Below are 23119 nucleotides of genomic sequence, written 5' to 3'. Positions count from 1 at the left end.
GGGAACACTATGCGTTGGGGTCCCCCTGTGATCAGCATGACCTCCTCTGTAAGCCCCTAGTATATAATAGGGCAGGGGATTAAAACTACCTCTTAAAACGCGCCACAGGGCGTGTTTGCACACGTCACCTCAGGCCCCGTCCCCTCGCTTCCCCACTGTGTAAACACGCCCTGTGGTCGTTTTAAGTTGGAAGATTAAGTCCCCTTGAATCCTGAGGGTCCCTAGGGTCCAACTAGACCACTAGGTACCTCCAGTAAGCGCCACAGAGCTGCGTTGTAGAGAGATGTAAAAAGGGGCACGGCCTAGACCACCTCTCTGCAACGCAGCGGAGTGGTGCTTACTGGAAGCACCTGGTGGGCTAGTTGGCCCCCAGGGTCCCTCAGGATTGAAGGGGAATTATTTCCCCAACTTAAAACGCGCCACAGGGCTTGTTTGCACACGTTAACTCAGGCCCCGTCCCCTCCCTTCACCATTGTGTAAACACGCCCTGTGGCCGTTTTTAGTTGGGAGATTAAGTTCATTTGAATCCTGAGGGTCCCTAGGGTCCAACTAGCCCACTAGGTACCTCCAGTATGTGCCACAGAGCTGCATTGCAGAGAGGTGTATAAAGTGGCACGGCCTGGACCACCTCTCTGCAACGCAGCTCAGTGGCGCTTACTGGAAGCACCTGGTGGGCTAGTTAGCCCCAAGTGGCCCTCAGGATTGAAGGGCAATTATTTCCCCAACTTAAAACGCTCCACAGGGCTTGTTTGCACACGTTAACTCAGGCCCCGTTCCCTCCCTTCACCACTGTGTAAACAAGCCCTGTGGCCATTTTTAGTTGGGAGATTAAGTTAATTTGAATCCTGAGGGTCCCTAGGGTCAAACTAGCCCACTAGGTACCTCCAGTATGCGCCACAGAGCTGTGTTGCAGAGAGGTGTAAAAAGTGGCACGGCCTGGACCACCTCTCTGCAACGCAGCTCAAAGGCGCTTACTGGAAGCACCTGGTGGGCTAGTTAGCCCCCAGGGGCCCTAGGATTGAAGGGGAATTATTTCCCCAACTTAAGACGCGCCATAGGGCGTGTTTGCACACGTCACCTCAGGCCCCGTCCCCTTCCTTCCCCACTGTGTAAACATGCCCTGTGGCCGTTTTTTAAGTTGGGAGATTAAGTCCCCTTGAATCCTGAGGATCCCTAGCGGCAAAATAGCCCACTAGGTACGTCCAGTAAGCGCCATTGCAGAGAGGTGTAAAAAGGGGCACGGCCTGCACCACCTCTCTGCAACGCAGAGCAGTGGCACTTACTGGAAGCACCTGGTGGGCTAGTTGGCCCCCAGGGTCCCTCAGGATTGAAAGGGAATTATTTCCCCAACTTAAAACGCGCCACAGGGCGTGTTTGGCCACGTCACCTCATGCCCCGTCCCCTCCCTTCACCACTGTGTAAACGCGCCCTGTGGCCGTTCTAAGTTGAGAGATTAAGTCCCCTTGAATCCTAAGGGTCCCTAGGGTCAAACTAGCCCACTAGGTACCTCCAGTAAGAGCCACAGAGCTGCGTTGCATAGAGGTGTAAAAAGGGGCGTGGCCTCAGAACACCTGTCTGCAACGCAGCTCCCTGGCGCACACTGGAGATACCTGTTGGGCTAGTTGGCCCTCAGGGACCCTCAGTATTGAAGGGGAATTAATTCCCCAACTTACAACTGGCCAGGGGGCGCGTTTGCAGAGTGCTGCAAGGAGGGGGCATGGCCTCCAGCGCGATGCCGGTCTTTTATTTATTTTATTTTTTTAAGAAGGAGGGCTGTGTGGCCCCCCTTCTTTTCCTAATTTACTGGCCCTGGGGACCCCATCCCCCAGGGCCTGCACCCTAAATTTTTTTGTTGAAAAAAATTAATTTGGCCCTCCCAAGGCCTTAATCGGCCCCGGGGACCCCCACACCCGGGTCATGGCCTTTTTTTTATTTAAACTCTTTAGGAGGGGGCTGCGTTGCCCCCCTCCTCAGGCCACTTATGGCTCCGGGGACCCCATCCCCCGGGGCCGGCCTTTGTTTTTTATTATTTTAAAAATATATATATTTATAGAAACACCTAGGACATGCTGGACAAACCGTATGTACCTATCACCATGACGATTTGCGTGATATTCATTAAAAGGCGACTATGCATAGAATGAATCCACATGGAATGTATTTACACCACTAGTGAAGCTCTGACGTGTCTGACGCCCTACCGTGCCTAATCCCGGCGCCCCCGCCGGTGGGTACTCTCCAAGTAGACACCCTTGTCGTTTATTTATACAAACATGGGTAGCTATTGACGGGCACATTTAATATACACGCACACAAAGCCATTCGAAGGGGATTCGACAAAAATTCGACCAAACTATGCAAGAAACCCCCCTCACGGTTAATAAAAAACACATCCACCGCCAGATGTGTAATACTTTTTATTTTACTCTCTGGAAAGGAGACGAACCTCACTTGAGAATCACAGCGTGCTCCTGGCTGAGCCCAATGCTGTGTTACACCCACCAGTGCCCGCCGATTGCCTCACACCTCTGTGTTGTATTCCACCATCTAGTGCGTATGCTATGACACTCTCTAGCCCATGTGCACTGTAACACCACCCCGTGAATATGTCATGCCACACTTGCCTTCGCACGGGTTATATTGCCCCATCTAACGTGCCTTCCTCGATGTGTATGTTATAACGCACAGCGCTATGCCATACATATTACAATCTGAGATCCATATCTTTGTCACAGTGCATATGCACATACTTTATAGACTAGTTATGTTACACAACACAGCCCTGTGCATATTACACTCCAAGGCGCATATCGCATAGCACGCGCTAGTTCCTGTGCTATCTCGCGCTCTCCAATGAATCTGTCATTGCGCACAATGTATTGCATATTATATTTCACGTCCCGGTTCATCTTATATCACACTTTTTGGTGCATAGTTTATACCATATTCTACATCTAGTTTTCATTTTCAATCGTGCTCTCAGGACTATGTTCTATATAACACTGCGTCCACCTACCCTTTTCACGGGCATTATTTTTTGTGTATTTGCAGTTTTATATAGTGCAGACTTGTCAGGTATTGGAATGCTTTACATGAGCATTGGTTACATCACACAAGATCAAATTCATTTTGGTTGTAGACATGGGGAGATTAAGTGATTTGACCACAATCACAGAATGTTGAGCTGAAGCAGAAACTCCAACCTGGTTCCCCAGTTGCAAAGTCTGCAGCTCTGGAAGTAACACCACATCCTCTCGCCAAGGTGCAACATTTAATCAAGTGGTCAACTGGATAAAAAAACATAAAAATTACAAATAATTTAAAAGTTCTATGTCCTCATTTTAGTTTTTTAGAGCACTTACCATAATTGTGATGCAAATAAGACCCTCTCATATATGTAATTTCTAAAGGAAATGCTCTAGGTATTACAGTTTTGATTACATCAAGATGACGTCAGGCTTTCCACACTTTTGTAATAAATATAGAATGTTAGCAATCTAGTTGTTCTTTGGGATACTGTTGAGAGGCAGAGCATAAAGGGCAGAAGGGACGGATCAGGGGCATTACAATGGAACAGACAAGCCAGGAGGGAGGGAATAGGGGGTCTGCATATGGAAACAGAGAGCTGGGGGCAAGGTGGCAGGGCAGGAGCAGCAAGATGACCATGGAGGTCAGGCAGGATGGGCACTAGAAACAAGACACACCATGGAGAGCAACAATGAGACTATGGTGGCATACACACAGACCATGGAGGGAAGGTGGGAGGGGGTCAGGGGCAGCTTGCTGACCACACAGGGAAGGTGGGAGGGGCCATGGCAGCACAGAAGACCATGCATGGCAAGCGGGAGGGTTAGTGGCAGCACAATGGCTATGATGGGCAAGAAGGAGGGTGCAGGAGCATGCACAAAGGACCATGGAGGATAGAAGAGAGGGTCAGGACCTGGGCACAGACAAGAGAGATCAGGGGAAGGGGCCTCACAACAGACCGCGCGGGGCAGGCAGGAGGAGCAGTTGCAGAACAACAGACCAGGGAGGGCAGAAGGGTGTGGCAGTAAAATTGACCATGGAGGACAGGAGGAAGGGGATAGGGGCATGGCATGTGGACAGGCAGGGTGGAGGTGGCAGGGACAGGTTACAGTCATCTGACAATGCAAGGCAGGTGGGAGGGGAGTGGCAGCTCAACAGAACACTCAGAGCAGATAGGAGTGGCAGGTCCATGGAACATGGTGGGCAAAAAGGCTGGAGCAGGGGCATGCACAAAGACATCGGAGGGCAGGGGGAAGGAGAATAGGGGCAGCAAGCTAAGCACAGAGGCTAAGCAGGAGGTCAATGATGGGCCATAGAATTGGGCAAAGGAGGGCAGGAGGAGTGGACTGGTACATCATGCTAAATGGAGGTAAGTGGCAGCACATCAGACCATGCATGGCAGGAGGGAGGAGGCTAGTCCATGGATTAAGACAACAGAGGATAGGGAGGAGGTGGATGGGGCAGCAAGCTAACTGTTCAGAGAAGGTGGGTATTAGGAACTTTATTGTTTTTAAAATGTGTGTCTGTGCGAACTACTTAAAATATGACCAAGTATGCAGCATTATCTCACTTTTATTCAGGAAGAAGAGGACGTTTGTGACTCCGGGCTCACTTGGCAGAAACACCCCCTGACCCTCCACCCCATTGCAAAATGTAATGCCCGTGAAAAGGGTAGGTGGACGCAGTGTTATATAGAACATAGTCCTGAGAGCACGATTGAAAATGAAAACTAGATATAGTATATGGTATAAACTATGCACCAAAAAGTGTGATATAAAATGAACCGGGCGTGAAATATAATATGCAATACATTGTGCGCAATGACAGATTCATTGGAGAGCACAAGATAGCACAGGCACTAGCGCGTGCTATGCGATATGCACCTTGGAGTGTAATATGCACAGGGCAGTGTTGTGTAACCTAACTAGTCTCTAAAGTTGTAAAATAAAATATCTGCTGGGGAGTGTAACATTGCATATGCACTGTGACAAAGATATGGATCCCAGATTGTAATATGTATGGCATAGCGCTGTGCGTTATAACATAGGCATCGAGGAAGGCACATTAGATGGGGCAATATAACCTGTGCGAAGGCAAGTGTGGCATGACATATTCACGGGGTGGTGTTACAGTGCACATGGGCTAGAGACTGTCATAGCATACGCAATAGCTGGTGGAATACAACACAGAGGTGTGTGGCACTCGGCGGGCACTGGTGAGTGTAACACAGCATTGGGTTCAGCCAGAAGCATGCTGTGACTCTCAAGTGAGGTTTGTCTCCTTTCCAGAGAGTAAAATAAAAAGTATTACACATCCGGCGGTGGATGTGTGTTTTATTAACCGTGAGGGTGGTTTCTTGCATAGTTTGGTCGAATTTTTGTTGAATCCCCTTTGAATGGCTTGGTGTGCGTGTGTATTAAATGTGCCCGTCAATAGCTACCCATGTTTGTATAATTAAACGACAAGGGTGTCTACTTGGAGAGAACCCACCGGTGGGGGCACCGGGATTAGGCACGGTAGGGCGTCAGACACGTCAGAGCTTCACCAGCGGTGTAAATACATTCCACTTGGATTCATTGTATGCATAGTTGCCTTTTAATGAATATCACGCAAATCGTCATGCTGATTGGTAGATACGGTTTGTCTAGCATGTCCTAGGTGTTTCTATAAATATATATTTTTTTTAAATAATAAAAAACAAAGGCCGGCCCCGGGGGATGGGGTCCCCGGGGCCATATGTGGCCTGAGGAGGGGGGCAACGCAGCCCCCCTCCTAAAGGATAACATTTTTTTATTTTTTTCAGCAAAAAAAATTAGGGTGCAGGCCCTGGGGGATGGGGTCCCCAGGGCCAATAAATTGGAAAAAGAAGGGGGACTACACATCCCTCCTTCTTAAAAAAATAAATAAATAAAAGGCCGGCATCGCGCCGGAGGCCCCGCCCCCTCCTTGCAGCGCTCTGCAAATGCGTCCCCTGGCCAGTTGTAAGTTGGGGAATTAATTCCCCTTCAATACTGAGGGTCCCTGAGGGCCAACTAGCCCGACAGGTATCTCCAGTAAGCGCCAGGGAGCTGCGTTGCAGACAGGTGTTCTGAGGCCACGCCCCTTTTTACACCTCTATGCAACGCAGCTCTGTGGCGTTTACTGGAGGTACCTAGTGGGCTAGTTTGACCCTAGGGACCCTTAGGGTTCAAGGGGACTTAATCTCTCAACTTAGAACAGCCACAGGGCGCGTTTACACAGTGGTGAAGGGAGGGGATGGGGCCTGAGGTGACGTGTGCAAACACGCCCTGTGGCGCGTTTTAAGAGGTAGTTTTAATCCCCTGCCCTATTATATACTAGAGACTTACAGAGGATGTCATGCTAATCACAGGGGGACCCCAACGCATAGTGTTCACTAGTGTATGTAGGTGTTTTCACTGTATTCTGAGTGTCTTTTAACATAGCACTGGCTCTAGGACTGGTTAGTCAGACTCAGTTACCACCAGTATCCGTCTGAAAAAGTTGAGGGTACAGGATGATTTTGCTCTTCTGTTTGTTCTTTGTGCACGTTATCCTTCTTCCTGCACTTTTCTTCATCTTTGAGGACTTCTGTTGCTTCTTTCTGCATTTCTTTTTTTTCTTTCTGTGCGTTTTTTCTTCTTTCTTCACATGTCCTATCTCTGTAGGCATAGTTAGAAATTAGCATTAAAAAAACCTTTGAAATTCAACACATGTCATTTGAGATGTCATCAGTGATGTCATCAGTGAGGTCACTGACCATGTCATGAGTGACGTCATCAGCAGTGCATTGCGGGCGCGTGAGTTATAGTTAGCTGAACTAACTATAACGGGGGAATTTCAATGGTTTTGTACGAGTGAAAAGTCCAGCTAACTATAACGCCCCTGAAATCTATGGTTTTTTCAGTGAATATATATTATCTACTGGCGGTCGCCAGTAAATAGTTATAGTTAGGACCGTGTTTCCATAGGAAATCTTATATATATGTATATATATTTATATGCATATCCAAAATCTAATTCGCGGTAAACTGGTGTTCTGCCAGAACACTGGTGGTGCTTGAAAAGTGGTGCTACCGCTAACACCAGTTATGTACAAAAGGAATTCCCCAACCTCCATGTGATTGAAGATTCAGCACTCGTTTTCATGGGGTCTGTCCCGTTTATTGCCTTTGTTACATCATACACTTGAAAACTACAGGGACGCGTTTCGATAGTCACTTTGCATTTCTCAACCTGTTTATGCGCCATATTGGTGCTTCTTTTAAAGCTCACATAAAAATTAAAATAGAGGATGCACTTCCTTTCACAGTGATTAGTTATGCACTTGTATGCGGGGAGATCATAATTATATAAATACACAAACTTGCATATCTACAATTGTTTAGAGGAAATCACAACAGGGTAATGTCCTGCAAGTTACCTTGCTTCAAGGTTATTTACTGACTGTGTTTACAAAAAGATATATGTCCATCAGTTTGTTTTATCTTGAAAAGTCCCATCATGCATTTTCATGTTGCCTGCAAAACCTGGACTGTTTTTTTTTTAAAGTCTTTAAACTGTGGAACAGCATCAAAGCAAAGTCTCGATTTAAAACCAAAAAGTCACGCATTTCTGTCAATTTAGACAAAATTACTCTCAGCATTGACGCTCTCTGAGTAGCTTTCTTTGCAGCTTCCACATACCTGCGTTTCCAAAGGCAGCTTGCTTCCTCACTCGGAGACGACTTATTTATGGATATCAAATATCCCAATAAAAGGGAGGAGGATAACTGTGGCGACTTCTTACTGCTTTAAAACCTAAATCCATGTGTCTAATGTAACCAGTTCCGAAAAGCAGTAGTAGGATCCCATGACACCACCGCTGCCTTGGCCAGTGCCGTGTGCGGTGCCCAGCTCCATCGCAAGGGTGGTAATACCAGGGTGAGGATGTGCTTTTTAGCAGAGGAGTTCCAGTCCCTGCCAAGAGAGCTTCGGCTCCCAGCGTTTGAACCTTTCCCTCTACATGCGCCTTCTCCTCTTCTCCATTGCCTCACCCTCGCATGGGGGCATGCCTGTCTCAACATCCAAAATCCAAATCGCGGTAAACTGGCATGCTGCCAGAACGCTGGTGGTGCTTGAAAAGTGGCGCTACCAATAGAGCCAGTTATGTACAAAAGGAATTCCCCAACCTCCTTGTGATTGAAGATTCAGCACTGGTTTTCATGGGGTTTCTCCCATTTATTGCCTCTGTTACATCATACACACGAACACTACTGGGACGCGTTTCAGCAGTCACTCTGCCTTTCTCAACCTGTTTATGCGCCATATTAGTGCTTCTTTTAAAGCTCACATAATAATAAAAATAGAGGATGTACTTCCTTTCACAGTGATTAGGTATGCACTTGTATGCGGGGAGATCATAATTATATAAATACACAAACATGCATATCTACAATTGTTTAGAGGAAATCACAACAGAGTAATGTCCTGCAAGTAACCTTGCTTCAAGGTTATTTACTGACTGTGTTTACAAAAAGATATGTCCATCAGTTTGTTTATCTTGAAAAGTCCCATCATGCATTTTCATGTTGCCTTCAAAATATCTGGACTGGGTTGTTTTTAAAAGTCCTTAAACTGTGGAACAGCATCCCAGCAAAGTCTCGATTTAAAAACAAAAAGTCACGCATTTCTGTCAATTTAGACAAAATGACTTTTAGCATTGATGCTCTCTGTGTAGTTTTCTTTGCTCCTTCCACATACCTGCATTTCCGAAGGCATCTTGCTTCCTCACTCGGAGACAACTCATTTATGGATATCAAATATCCCAATAAAGGGAGGAGGACTCACTGTGGTGATTTCTTGCTGCTTTAAAACTTAAATCCGTGTATCTAATGTAACCGGTTCCGATAAGCAGTAGTAGGATCCCATGACACCACCGATGCTTTGGCCAGTGCCGTTTGTGGTGCCCAGCTCCATCGCAACGGTGCCGAAACGCGTCCCTGTAGTGTTCATGTGTATGATGTAACAGAGGCAATAAACGGGAGAAACTCCATGAAAATGAGTGCTGAATCTTCAAACACATGGAGGTTGGGGAATTCCTTTTATTTATATATATATATATATGTATATATATATATATATATAAATATATATATATATATATATATATATATATTCACTTAAAAAACCATAGGTTTCACACATGTTATAGTTAGCTGGACATTTCACTCATAAAAAACCAATGAAATTCCCCCGTTATAGTTACTGCAGGCAACTATAACTCACGCGACAGTAATCCTCTGCTGATGCTAATACTGTATTTAGACACTTATTTACCCATGTCTTCTTCCATTAATCTTTAGCTATACATATATTACAAATATTTATTTTTCAGAAAGACACATATGTCATCAGTGATGTAATATCTGACGTCATCAGCAGAGGATTGCGGTCGCGTGAGTTATAGTTGCCTGCAGTAACTATAACGGGGGAATTTCATTGGTTTTTTATGAGTGAAATGTCCAGCTAACTATAACATGTGTGAAACCTATGGTTTTTTAAGTGAATTTGCAAGGTTTTTTAAATGCTAATTCCTAACTATAACGTGTGTGAAACCTATGGTTTTTTCAGTGAATTTGTACGGTTTTTTAAATGCTAATTTATTTATGTATTATTTTTTTTATATATTTATTTTACAATAAACTACGTATTAAAAATTATTTTTTTTTTTTTTTTGGGTTTTCACCCTGCGAATTATTTTTTTTTTTTGTGTTTTTCAGGGTGCGCGCACTGTGCGCGCACCCCCGAGATTTTTAAAAAAAAAATATTTTTTTTTTGCCTTCGGGGTCCTTCAGGGACCCCCTGACAAAGGCTAGGGGGTCAGGAACTCTCTACCCTGCCCCCTTTTCACGTTCGCCACCTTCCTTTTTCACTCTCGCACTGAAAACAAACAAAATGGCGGCCGACACTTCCTGATTTCGACCGATTCGAACGTTGACTAACATGTAACCACCAATCAGAATTACGCTCGCGCACGTTAGGGTGCTCGCACGGTGCTCGCACGGTGCGCGCACCCTGCGCGCATATAGATATATATATGCTTTTAAATGCTATTTTCTCCGGAAATACTGAACAGATTTACACCAGACCTGCAAAAGGCACTTCCTTGACCTTATGGCTACCTCTCTGCCAAATTTCAAGTAATTCTGTTCAGCCGTTCGGGCTGTAGCTGTGTCTAAAGGTCCTATGGAAAAATGCATGGGAAAAACGCGTTTTGGGACCCCCCTTTTATCTCAGCCCCCGCTTGACGAATCCCCCCGAGACTTTCAGGGTAGGAGCGGAGCATAGCGCCCCACCTATTTTGAAAAATTTGCGAGGATTCGTCGACCGGCGCCAAAGTTATTCAAAATAGAATGTTGCGGATTTCCTATGGAAACGTGGTCCTAACTATAACTACCTACTGGCGACCGCCAGTAGGTAATATATATATATATATATATATATATATATATATATATATATATATATATATATATATAAAGATACCTGATGGTAAGAGGCGCTGTTGAGTGCCCTTTCAATGCTTGGGCATATTGTTATCAAAACTTCCACATGGCGGCCCGCCGTGGAAAGGAGCACAATTTCACGAAGATTGAAAGGCTGGGAGAGAAACGCATTCTCTCTGTGAAGCACAGCGTCTTTGATGCATACAAAGCCCGCCCCTACCCTGCCTAACCTACAAAGGAATAAAAATGCTTTCAATATCATGACCGAGACATTGAGCCTACAAAGGGTATAATTAATTCACTTCGAGGGATTACTACTCCCATAATGCTTTTAGAATAATGACTGCACTAAGCAAAGCCCACTGAGGGCGTTTTTCCAATAAAAGCACACTGGAAATCAAAGTGAAAATTTCAATGCCTGGTTTAAATTAAGCCCATGAAGAAGAGGCGTGTAAGCCTCGAAACGCGTCGGGATCATTATAATATATGGCATGCAAGAGGCGAGCTGCACCGGGGCTAAAGATACCTGATGGTAAGAGGCGCTGTTGAGTGCCCTTTCAATGCTTGGGCATAATGTTTATCAAAAAAAAAAAAAATATATATATATATATATATATATATATATATATATATATTACCTACTGGCGGTCGCCAGTAGGTAGTTATAGTTAGGACCACGTTTCCATAGGAAATCCGCAACATTCTATTTGGAATAACTTTGGCGCCGGTCGACGAATCCTCGCGAATTTTTCAAAATAGGTGGGGCGCTACGCTCCGCTCCTTCCCTGAAAGTCTCGGGGGGATTCGTCAAGCGGGGGCTGAGATAAAAGGGGGGTCCCAAAACGCGTTTTTCCCATGCATTTTTCCATAGGACCTTTAGACAGGGCTACAGCCCGAACGGCTGAACAGAATTTAATGAAATTTGGCAGAGAGGTAGTCCTCAGGTCAAGGAAGTGCCTTTTGTAGGTTTGGTGTAAATCTGTTCAGTAGAATCTGAGAAAATAGCCTTTAAATCAATATATATATCTGTGGCAGCTTACCGTGCGCTTACGGTGCGCTTACCGTGCGCGTACGGTGGCGTGCGCGAGCGCGATTCTGATTGGCTGTTAGATCTTAGTAAACATTCGAATCGGTCGAAACCAGGAAGCGGCGGCCGCCATTTCGTGTGTTTCACTCAGAAAAAAAAGAGTGATATCTTGAAAAGGGGGCAAGGAGGAGAGTTACAGACCCCCTAACATTTGTAAAGGGGTCAAAGAAGGACAGAAAAGTTCAAAGAAAACATTTATTATTTTTAAAAAAAAATCGCGGGGTACGCGTACGGTAAGCTTACGGTAAGCTTACCGTACGCGTACGGTAAAAAAAAATAAAAAAAAATAAATGAAATGCAGATTTAAGAGTTTAGATATTAGGGGGCTCTAAAAAGAGCCGTTGTGTTTATGAAGTGATTTTTTATTGGTACCTACAAGTAAGTACCGATGCAGAGTCTAAGGTTCAAGAGGAAGACTCTGTTCCCTTCATCATTGAAGTGCACACCATCTCCTCTATAAATGTCTTGCATGTCGTAACGCAAGTTGTTGTGGTAAATGGAACCCATACCATAGTCACGGAGGAAAGCAGAAACAGATTTGTTGACGTGCTTTCTTGCTTTGTCAATCTGCGGACAGAAATGATTGGACCAGTTCCATTTTTGCCTTTGGCATATGTTAGAAAACACAAAGGCAGTTTTAGGGAAAAGTGAAAACAGTTGTGCAAAGGTGTCCTTCATAAGCATTTCCAGACCTACCCCAGTCAAAGTGCCTAGGTCATTGCCACCACAGTGCACTATTATGAGGTCAGGGTGTTGGATTTGCATGAAGGATTTCACCAATGGCATCAATTGGTGCCACTTTAACCCTCTCTGACCAATCCATTTAATGTCTACATTTGGCAAAGCAAGGTCTCTCACCATACCTGTTTTCTCTGCAAACTTTTCACTCCAGAAGACATAGCTGTGCCCTACAATCCACACTGTGAACATCTTCCAAGGAGATCTGGATGCACTCAGGAGGTGTAACTCAGTAGAATGGGAAAATGAAATGAAAGACAGTTTGGAAATGGAGGCATACATATTTTTTTCTTAAAAAAAAGAACTGATTGGCTGTTTCATACCATTCTAGAATAAAAACTAGGCTGCATGTGTAAATTAATAGAAGCATGTTTTGTATTGGTACAGAAAAATGTGTTACCAAAGAACAGTATTTTGGATTTGCTGTTAGGTTTGAAAAGTCAAGCACTCTTGCTCTGTGGAATTGAAACATTGTTTGGCGAACTTCTGACCTAACTCCACACAGCAGTGTTCCATGAGCTGTTGCTATGGTAGCAGGCAGAAGTCAAGTTGGGGGAAGGGTACTAGGCAGAAGTCAAGTTGGGGGAAGGGTACTTTTGAAAAAGGGTTGGTTTTCAACCAATAGAAATGTGTGATTACATTTGAAAAAAAGGGGGAAGCACTGAGATTTGAAACTTACATGAATATGTGTGGAAAAAGAGAGGGAAAGTTTACCATTATCTGGTTCTGCTGAGAGGAGAGAGGTGTAAAGAACAGAGATCCTGGCTCTGATAATCTGCTGTTTGAGTGCCACATTTATTTCTGAACTAACTACTTTTAAAGGTGAGTTATGAGTTTGAGAGGGTATGTATATGGTAAATTAAGAAATGAATAATAGAAATGGAATTCCTTTTATTGAAGTTGTGTTTATCATTTTCTGTTTTGGGAGAAATATAAATGTGAGGAACATGTAAAATAATATGGAGTATGTTTTCACGATAAATTAAGGTGTACTGGTAAAAAAAAAGAATAGTTTAAGGGTTTGAGGTTGGACTCAGTAATGCAAATACATTCAGCATCACTAAGGCTGGTTGCCCTTGCTGGAATGTAGGCAGCCACCCAGGTTACACATGGTGGTGGTCTGAAAAAGCAGTTTGGACATGTGCTTTTTTAAAAATCTGAAAAGTGGATTCATAATGTGTCAGTCTGTAAAAGTGATTATCACTTGTCATAAAAAAAACAGTAAGTGTGCTTTCAAATGGGCAAAGAAATTTCGTTTTGTGACTAATGTGAAAATATGACTCTGTGTGCAAAGAGGAATTATAGGCAGAGATTTATTGCGTATTGCTCTGGTGATTTCACAGTTTCATTAGATGGAAAGGGGGAGCCGTTTTTTGGTGCAGAAACAGACTCTTAGCACACACCCAGCTGCTTACCATGTGGTATCATGCACAGTATTTACAAGCGAGTGGGGTTTGAGGTTTCAGCCAGTAATGCAAATACATTCAGCATCACAAAGGCTGGTTGCCCTTGCTGGTATGTAGGCAGTCACCCAGGATACACATGGTGCTGGTCTGAAAAAGCAGTTTGGACATGTGCTTTTATCAGAATCTGAAAAGTGGATTCAAAATGTGTCAGTCTGTAAAAGTGATTGTCACTTGTCAAAAAAAAGAGCAGTAAGTGTGCTTTCAAATTGGCAAAGAAATTTCGTTTTGTGACTAATGTGAAAACATGACTCTGTGTGCATATAGGAATTACAGGCAGAGATTTATTGTGTACTGCTCTGGTGATTTCATAGTTGCATTAGTAGTAAAAAGGGGGAGCCATTTTTTGGTGCAGAAGCAGACTCTTAGCACACACCCAGCTGCTTTCCATGTGGAATCATGCACAGTATTTACAAGCGAGTGGGGTTTGAGGTTTCAGTCTGTAATGCAAATACATTCAGCATCACTAAGGCTGGTTGCCCTTGCTGGAGTGTAGGCAGTCACCCAGGTTACAAATGGTGCTGGTCTGAAAAAGCAGTTTGGACATGTGCTTTTTTAAGAATCTGAAAAGTGGATTCAAAATGTGTCAGACTGTAAAAGTACTTAACACTTGCCAAAAAAAAGAGTAGTAAGTGTGCTTTCCAATTGGCAAAGAAATTTCGTTTTCTGACTAATATCAAACCATGACTCTGTGTGCAAAGAGGAATTATAGGCAGAGATTTATTGCGTATTGCTCTGGTGATTTCACAGTTGCATTAGATGGAAAGGGGGAGTCGTTTTTTGGTGCAGAAGCAGACTCTTAGCACACACCCAGCTGCTTACCATGTGGAATCATGCACAGTATTTACAAGCGAGTGGGGTTTGAGGTTTCAGTTTGTAATGCAAATACATTCAGCATCACTAAGGCTGGTTGCCCTTGCTGGTATGTAGGCAGTCACCCAGGATACACATGGTGGTGGTCTGAAAAAGCAGTTTGGACATGTGGTTTTTTAAGAATCTGAAACGTGGATTCATAATGTGTCAGTCTGTAAAAGTGATTATCACTTGCCAAAAAAAAGAGCAGTAAGTGTGCTTTCAAATTGGCAAAGAAATTTAGTTTTTTGACTAATGTGAAAACATGACTCTGTGTGCAAAGAGGAATTATAGGCAGAGATTTATTGCGTATTGCTCTGGTGATTTCACAGTTGCATTAGATGGAAAGGGGGAGCCGTTTTTTGGTGCAGAAGCAGACTCTTAGCACACACCCAGCTGCTTTCCATGTAGAATCATGCACAGTATTTACAAGCGAGTGGGGTTTGAGATTTCAGTCTGTAATGCAAATACATTCAGCATCACAAAGGCTGGTTGCCCTTGCTGGTATGTAGGCAGTCACCCACGATACACATGGTGCTGGTCTGAAAAAGCAGTTTGGACATGTGCTTTTATCAGAATCTGAAAAGTGGATTCAAAATGTGTCAGTCTGTAAAAGTGATTGTCACTTGTCAAAAAAAAGAGCAGTAAGTGTGCTTTCAAATTGGCAAAGAAATTTCGTTTTGTGACTAATGTGAAAATATGACTCTGTGTGCATATAGGAATTACAGGCAGAGATTTATTGTGTACTGCTCTGGTGATTTCATAGTTGCATTAGTAGTAAAAAGGGGGAGCCATTTTTTGGTGCAGAAGCAGACTCTTAGCACACACCCAGCTGCTTACCATGTGGAATCATGCACAGTATTTACAAGCGAGTGGGGTTTGAGGTTTCAGCCAGTAATGCAAATACATTCAGCATCACTAAGGCTGGTTGCCCTTGCTGGAATGTAGGCAGCCACCCAGGTTACACATGGTGGTGGTCTGAAAAAGCAGTTTGGACATGTGCTGTTTTCAGAATCTGAAAAGTGGATTCATAATGTATTTTTCTTTTCCAGAGGGGGAGAAAAAGGTGAATGCTCAATTGGTCACTTGCATACTTTGTGGTCTGGTCCACTTTATCTCAAAAAGATTTAAAAAAATTAGTTATTAATTTCTCAAGGATCTTGAGATGTGGTAATTGATTTTAAGTGTTTTTAAAAAAAAAAAAAAAAAAAAAAAAAAGTCAAAGAAAAAATAAAAAAAAGTTGAGAGGTAAGGTTGGCTCTTATAAGAGCCGTTGGGTTCATACAGGGATGGAGGAAAGAAAGAATGGGAGTATTATGAGCGTCTACAAACATGCTGGTCTATCTTATTGTTAATAAGGGGAAGACTGATCTCCCCAAAAACAATAAGACCACCACATTTTGTACACCTCATTTCAACGCTCCCAAATCGAGGGTTGATGTCCACAGGAGAAGAAAAAGGTGATGCTCCCACATCAGAGGAAGGGCTCAGCTGAGCTGCCGATGATGTACTCGGCTGAGCATCTGAGGCTGGGCTCTGGTGACTTACTGAAGGGTTTTCTTCAGCATGTCGAGCAAAGGTCCTTGGGTGTCTGTCCTGGAGGTGTCTCTTCATAGAGTGATTTCCAAAGGAGTATTTCCTCCTTGGATTTCCTCTTGATAAAACACGACCACAAAGTTTGCAAGTGACCAATGGAGCATTCACCTTTTTCTCCCCCTCTGGAAAAGTGAAATACTCCCATACAAAAGAAGTCTTTTGTTTCCTCCTTCTCTGGATCATGGTGGTGCTGCTGGCCTCACTCTCAGAAGAGGTCTGCTGTTCTGCCATTGTATCCCAATGTCAATCCAGCTCCTGCTCCTAGAGAATCACAAGCAGAAATGAGGGGAATGGGTGTGGTGTGGGAAGAATCTGGAACTGAAAGTAGTTTCAACCAATGAAAAGTGTTCTTTCAAGCAGTAATGAGGGGAATGGGTGTGGTGTGGGAAGTTTCTGGAAGTGAAAGTAATTTCAACCAATAAAAAGTGTTCTTTGTAAGTCACATGACCTGCCGTGCGCGCACGTGACGCTTACGGTGCGCTTACGCAGCGCGTATGTCACACTCGCGCATGCGCATTACACGCCCCTGCGTAACCACGACGTTGCTTCCGGGTGTACGCGTACGTCACGCACGTATTGCGTATCGCGCATGCGCATTACACGCCCCTGCGTAACTGCGACGTTGCTTCCGGGTGTACGCGTACGTCACGCACGTATTGCGTATCGCGCATGCGCATTACACGCCCCTGCGTACCCGCGACGTTGCTTCCGGGTGTACGTGTACGTCACTCACGTATGCGCACCGTACTTATGACGTACGAAGCGCGTACCGTCAGCTTACCGTACGCGCACGGAAAAAAATGGTTAAAAAAAAAAAAAAAAAAACCTTTCCATTATGCAGGATATAGTACATATATTATTTTATACAAAGGCTTACAAAAAATGACAAAAAAAATTTGCATTTAAAAAACCGTACAAATTCACTGAAAAAAACATGGGTATCACACATGTTATAGTTAGAAATTAGCATTTTAAAAACCTTGCAAATTCACTGAAAAAACCATGGGTTTCACACATGTTATAGTTAGGGATTAGCATTTAAAAAACCTTGCAAATTCACTGAAAAAACCATAGGTTTCACACACGTTATAGTTAGGAATTAGCATTTAAAAAACCTTAGAAATTCAATGAAAAAACCAAAGGTTTCACACATGTTATAGTTAGCTGGACATTTCACTCGTAAAAAACCAATGAAATTTCCCCGTTATAGTTAGTTCAGCTAACTATAACTCGCGCGCCCGCAATGCACTACTGATGACGTCACATATTATATCACTCATGACATGGTCACTGACATCACTCATGACATCACTGATGACATCTCAAATGACATCACTGATGACATCACTGATGACATCATCCTTGTGAAATAGTAGCAGACCTCTTCTTCCCCTAATATAACCTTTAATACACACATTTAAAAAAATGAAACTAAAATGTTCGAAATAATGAACATATCAATATCAGTTACAACAACCTATTCAGTAATTCTAAGAACAACATACACATCCACTCATTCACCAACAGTCCTATACAGTCACTCATACATGTACTCACTCATCATATGTATTCATACACCTATACATCCTGTTACACAACGCCACTCATCCATAGAGTTACTCACACACATAGTCACTCATGCTAATAAAGAATCAAACATCCATTTACTTGCATATACAGTTATACACACACCACCACACCTACTTCTACAGAAACTTACACATACTTAGTCTTTTAAACAATCACTTATAGAAACACATACTTATTCATACAGGAACTCTTTCAATCTCTTACTCTCACATATACTCAGTTATATACACCAATAGACACATATAACAGTTAAAAACATATGTAGTTACTCATGGAGACACCATTGAGACAGTCTTTCACTCACTAACACACCTTTACACATACTCATCCAACCATATAGTCATGCACACATGCTGTCTTCAACACATACAGTGAGTCACTCATTCATGCACCTATGCACTACGTAATACCCCCCACCGAACCATGCAGACACTCAGACTGATACTCAAAAAACCAACTAATAACCTATATTGACTCCCATGTAGCTACTCACCAACCCATGCAGCCACTTATACACAAAGTGAGAGACTGATACAGATATTTACATATTTAAACATTACTCACTAAGCCATGTATTCACTATGATACATTTTAACAATCAGTTACACAATACATTTTTCCAAAAAAAATCATCCATTTAGACACTTATATACCCATTTAATCTTCCATCGAGCTTGAGATATACTTATATAAAACCTATTTAATTTTCAGAAAAACACACATTCACTGGATGATGTCATCAGTGATGTCATCAGTGATGTCATTTGAGATGTCATCAGTGATGTCATGAGTGATGTCAGTGACCATGTCATGAGTGATGTAATATGTGACGTCATCAGTAGTGCATTGCGGGCGCGCGAGTTATAGTTAGCTGAACTAACTATAACGGGGAAATTTCATTGGTTTTTTACGAGTGAAATGTCCAGCTAACTATAACATGTGTGAAACCTTTGGTTTTTTCATTGAATTTCTAAGGTTTTTTAAATGCTAATTCCTAACTATAACGTGTGTGAAACCTATGGTTTTTTCAGTGAATATATATATATATTCTGCTCCAAAGTTTGTCCACCAGGTGAGCTGCACTCGATCAGCAGCTTTGTTTATGATAGGCATGGATGAGGATCCGCTTGTAGAAGCCGCTCCGTAGTGGAATTGCCTGACGCGTTTCGAAGCTCCATATGCTTCTCTTCAGAGGTTTTAACGGAGACGGTGTGTGCAAGCGCTGAACCTACTTCGCCATTTTCATATTGCACTCCCACCAATGGGAAGCTCGAATGAGACTGTGCATTGTGGGAAATATGGTCCGGATAGCACACAAATATTGTCCTGTATGGACCCTGCAAGTGGACTCGTCCTCAATCCTATATATAATGTAGAATCGGCCGAGAAGCGCCATATTTGAGTGGTATAATCACACAGTTGTTTATATATTCTTGAAAAATATGAATATATAAGTGTTCGAAATAGCTTGGGAATATTCATAATGAACTTTACTCTTTGAATTAATGGTTGCTATTGGATTTTATACTATTCATGACATTTGAATGTATTTGTATGTTTTTATAGTACAAAGGTTTGATGTATTTTTGTATATATATATATATGTATTGTATGAATATTTGTGTATATATCTATGTCGTTTTGTATGGTCCTATGTGCTTCTTTTTTGTTTACAACATAATGTATGATTATATATTTTTATATCAATGTAGTTATGTCTGTATATTTGTTTGTTACTTGTTTCAGCCCTGAAGAAGTTATTTTCTTATAGAACGAAACGCGTTGGCTGATGTCTGTTTTTAAGAAAATATACAAGGATTAAAGAAACATAATAAGGACTCTCCATATTGTCTTGGACTTCTTACTGGTGCACCTTCCTCTTTCGTTAAAAAAGTCTTCATGTCTGTAAATCAGTAAAGTCCTTCTGCGGCGGACTTTTGGAAGAATTGTGCACAGGACCTATATATTTTTGTATACAGTAAGACTGAGGTGCAGAACCGGTGGTCAGCCGTGGTGGTGCTTTGTGTTAAGTATCGTCCTCAATCCTGTTTGCCGCTGCTGGCCCACATTACTGACATGATGGTTACCATGTCAGGTGGCCCCCGTAACATTGCGGGGTGGTGCAAGCTCCGCGGCAGGACGGCCGCGTGTTAAATTCTGCTCCAAAGTTTGTCCACCAGGTGAGCAGCACTCGATCAGCAGCTTTGTTTATGATAGGCATGGATGAGGATCCGCTTGTAGATGCCGCTCCGTAGTGGAATTGCCTGACGTGTTTCGAAGCTCCATATGCTTCTCTTCAGAGGCTTTAACGGAGACGGTGTGTGCAAGCGCTGAACCTACTTCGCCATTTTCATATTGCACTCCCACCAATGGGAAGCTCGAATGAGACTGTGCATTGTGGGAAATATGGTCCGGATAGCACACAAATCTTGTCCTGTATGGACCCTGCAAGTGGACTCGTCCTCAATCCTGTTTGCCGCTGCTGGCCCACATTACTGACATGATGGTTACCATGTCAGGTGGCCCCTGTAACATTGCGGGGTGGTGCAAGCTCCGCGGCAGGACGGCCGCGTGTTACATTCTGCTCCAAAGTTTGTCCACCAGGTGGGCAGCACTCGATCAGCAGCTTTGTTTATGATAGGAATGGATGAGGATCCGCTTGTAGAAGCCGCTCCGTAGTGGAATTGCCTGACGCGTTTCGAAGCTCCATATGCTTCTCTTCAGAGGCTTTAACGGAGACGGTGTGTGCAAGCGCTGAACCTACTTCGCCATTTTCATATTGCACTCCCACCAATGGGAAGCTCGAATGAGACTGTGCATTGTGGGAAATATGGTCCGGATAGCACACAAATCTGTATATAACACGCGGCCGTCCATCCGCGGAGTATGCACCACCCCGTAATTCTTGGGGGTCACGAAAGTGAAACAGCAGCCGTATACAGGATCGAGGACGGGCCCACTTGCAGGGTCCATACAGGACTTGATTGTGTGCTCTCCGCACTACACTTCCCATAATGCACAGTCTCATCTGAGCCTCCCATTGGTGGGTGTGTCATATGGAAAATGGTGAAGTGGGTCAGTGGTTGCGCACACCGCTTCCGTTAAAGCCTCTGAAGCGAAGCATATGGAGCTTCGAAACGCGTCAGGCAAATCCACTACGGAGTGGCTCCTACAAGCGGATCCCTGTCCCTACCTACACATAAACCAAGCTGCTGGTCGGGTGCTACTTAAAGGTGGACAACTTTTGGAGCAGTATATAACACGCGGCCGTCCAGCCGCGGAGTATGCACCACCCCATAATTCTTGGGGGTCACGAAAGTGAAACAGCAGCCGTATACAGGATCGAGGACGGGCCCACTTGCAGGGTCCATACAGGACTTGATTGTGTGCTCTCCGCACTACACTTCCCATAATGCACAGTCTCATCTGAGCCTCCCATTGGTGGGTGTGTCATATGGAAAATGGTGAAGTGGGTCAGTGGTTGCGCACACCGCTTCCGTTAAAGCCTCTGAAGAGAAGCATATGGAGCTTCGAAACGCGTCAGGCAAATCCACTACGGAGCGGCTCCTACAAGCGGATCCCTGTCCCTACCTACACATAAACCAAGCTGCTGGTCAAATGCTACTTAAAGGTGGACAACTTTTGGAGCAGTATATAACACGCGGCCGTCCAGCCGCGGAGTATGCATCACCCCGTAATTCTTGGGGGTCACGAAAGTGAAACAGCAGCTGTATACAGGATCGAGGACGGGCCCACTTGCAGGGTCCATACAGGACTTGATTGTGTGCTCTCCGCACTACACTTTCCATAATGCACAGTCTCATCTGAGCCTCCCATTGGTGGGTGTGTCATATGGAAAATGGTGAAGTGGGTCAGTGGTTGCGCACACCGCTTCCGTTAAAGCCGCTGAAGAGAAGCATATGGGGCTTCAAAAGGCGTCAGGCAAATCCACTACGGAGCGGCTCCTACAAGTGGATCCCTGTCCCTACCTACACATAAACCAAGCTGCTGGTCGAGTGCTACTTAAAGGTGGACAACTTTTGGAGCAGTATATGACACGCGGCCGTCCAGCCGTGGAGTATGCACCACCCCGTAATTCTTGGGGGTCACGAAAGTGAAACAGCAGCCGTATACAGGATCGAGGACGGGCCCACTTGCAGGGTCCATACAGGACTTGATTGTGTGCTCTCCGCACTACACTTCCCATAATGCACAGTCTCATCTGAGCCTCCCATTGGTGGGTGTGTCATATGGAAAATGGTGAAGTGGGTCAGTGGTTGCGCACACCGCTTCCGTTAAAGCCTCTGAAGCGAAGCATATGGAGCTTCGAAACGCGTCAGGCAAATCCACTACAGAGTGGCTCCTACAAGCGGATCCCTGTCCCTACCTACACATAAACCAAGCTGCTGGTCCGGTGCTACTTAAAGGTGGACAACTTTTGGAGCAGTATATAACACGCGGCTGTCCAGCCGCAGAGTATGCACCACCCCGTAAATCTTGGGGGTCACGAAAGTGAAACAGCAGCCGTATACAGGATCGAGGACGGGCCCACTTGCAGGGTCCATACAGGACTTGATTGTGTGCTCTCCGCACTACACTTCCCATAATGCACAGTCTCATCTGAGCCTCCCATTGGTGGGTGTGTCATATGGAAAATGGTGAAGTGGGTCAGTGGTTGCGCACACCGCTTCCGTTAAAGCCTCTGAAGAGAAGCATATGGAGCTTCGAAACGCGTCAGACAAATCCACTACGGAGCGGCTCCTACAAGCGGATCCCTGTCCCTACCTACACATAAACCAAGCTGCTGGTCGAGTGCTACTTAAAGGTGGACAACTTTTGGAGCAGTATATAACACGCGGCCGTCCAGCCGCGGAGTATGCACCACCCCGTAATTCTTGGGGGTCACGAAAGTGAAACAGCAGCTGTATACAGGATCGAGGACGGGCCCACTTGCAGGGTCCATACAGGACTTGATTGTGTGCTCTCCGCACTACACTTTCCATAATGCACAGTCTCATCTGAGCCTCCCATTGGTGGGTGTGTCATATAGAAAATGGTGAAGTGGGTCAGTGGTTGCGCACACCGCTTCCGTTAAAGCCGCTGAAGAGAAGCATATGGAGCTTCAAAAGGCGTCAGGCAAATCCACTACGGAGCGGCTCCTACAAGTGGATCCCTGTCCCTACCTACACATAAACCAAGCTGCTGGTCGAGTGCTACTTAAAGGTGGACAACTTTTGGAGCAGTATATGACACGCGGCCGTCCAGCCGTGGAGTATGCACCAC

Source organism: Triturus cristatus, chromosome 4_2, assembly GCF_964204655.1.
Source record: "Triturus cristatus chromosome 4_2, aTriCri1.1, whole genome shotgun sequence".
Classification (NCBI taxonomy): domain Eukaryota; kingdom Metazoa; phylum Chordata; class Amphibia; order Caudata; family Salamandridae; genus Triturus; species Triturus cristatus.
The sequence above is the reverse complement of the archived record's forward strand: the minus strand, read 5'-3'. Positions refer to the sequence as shown.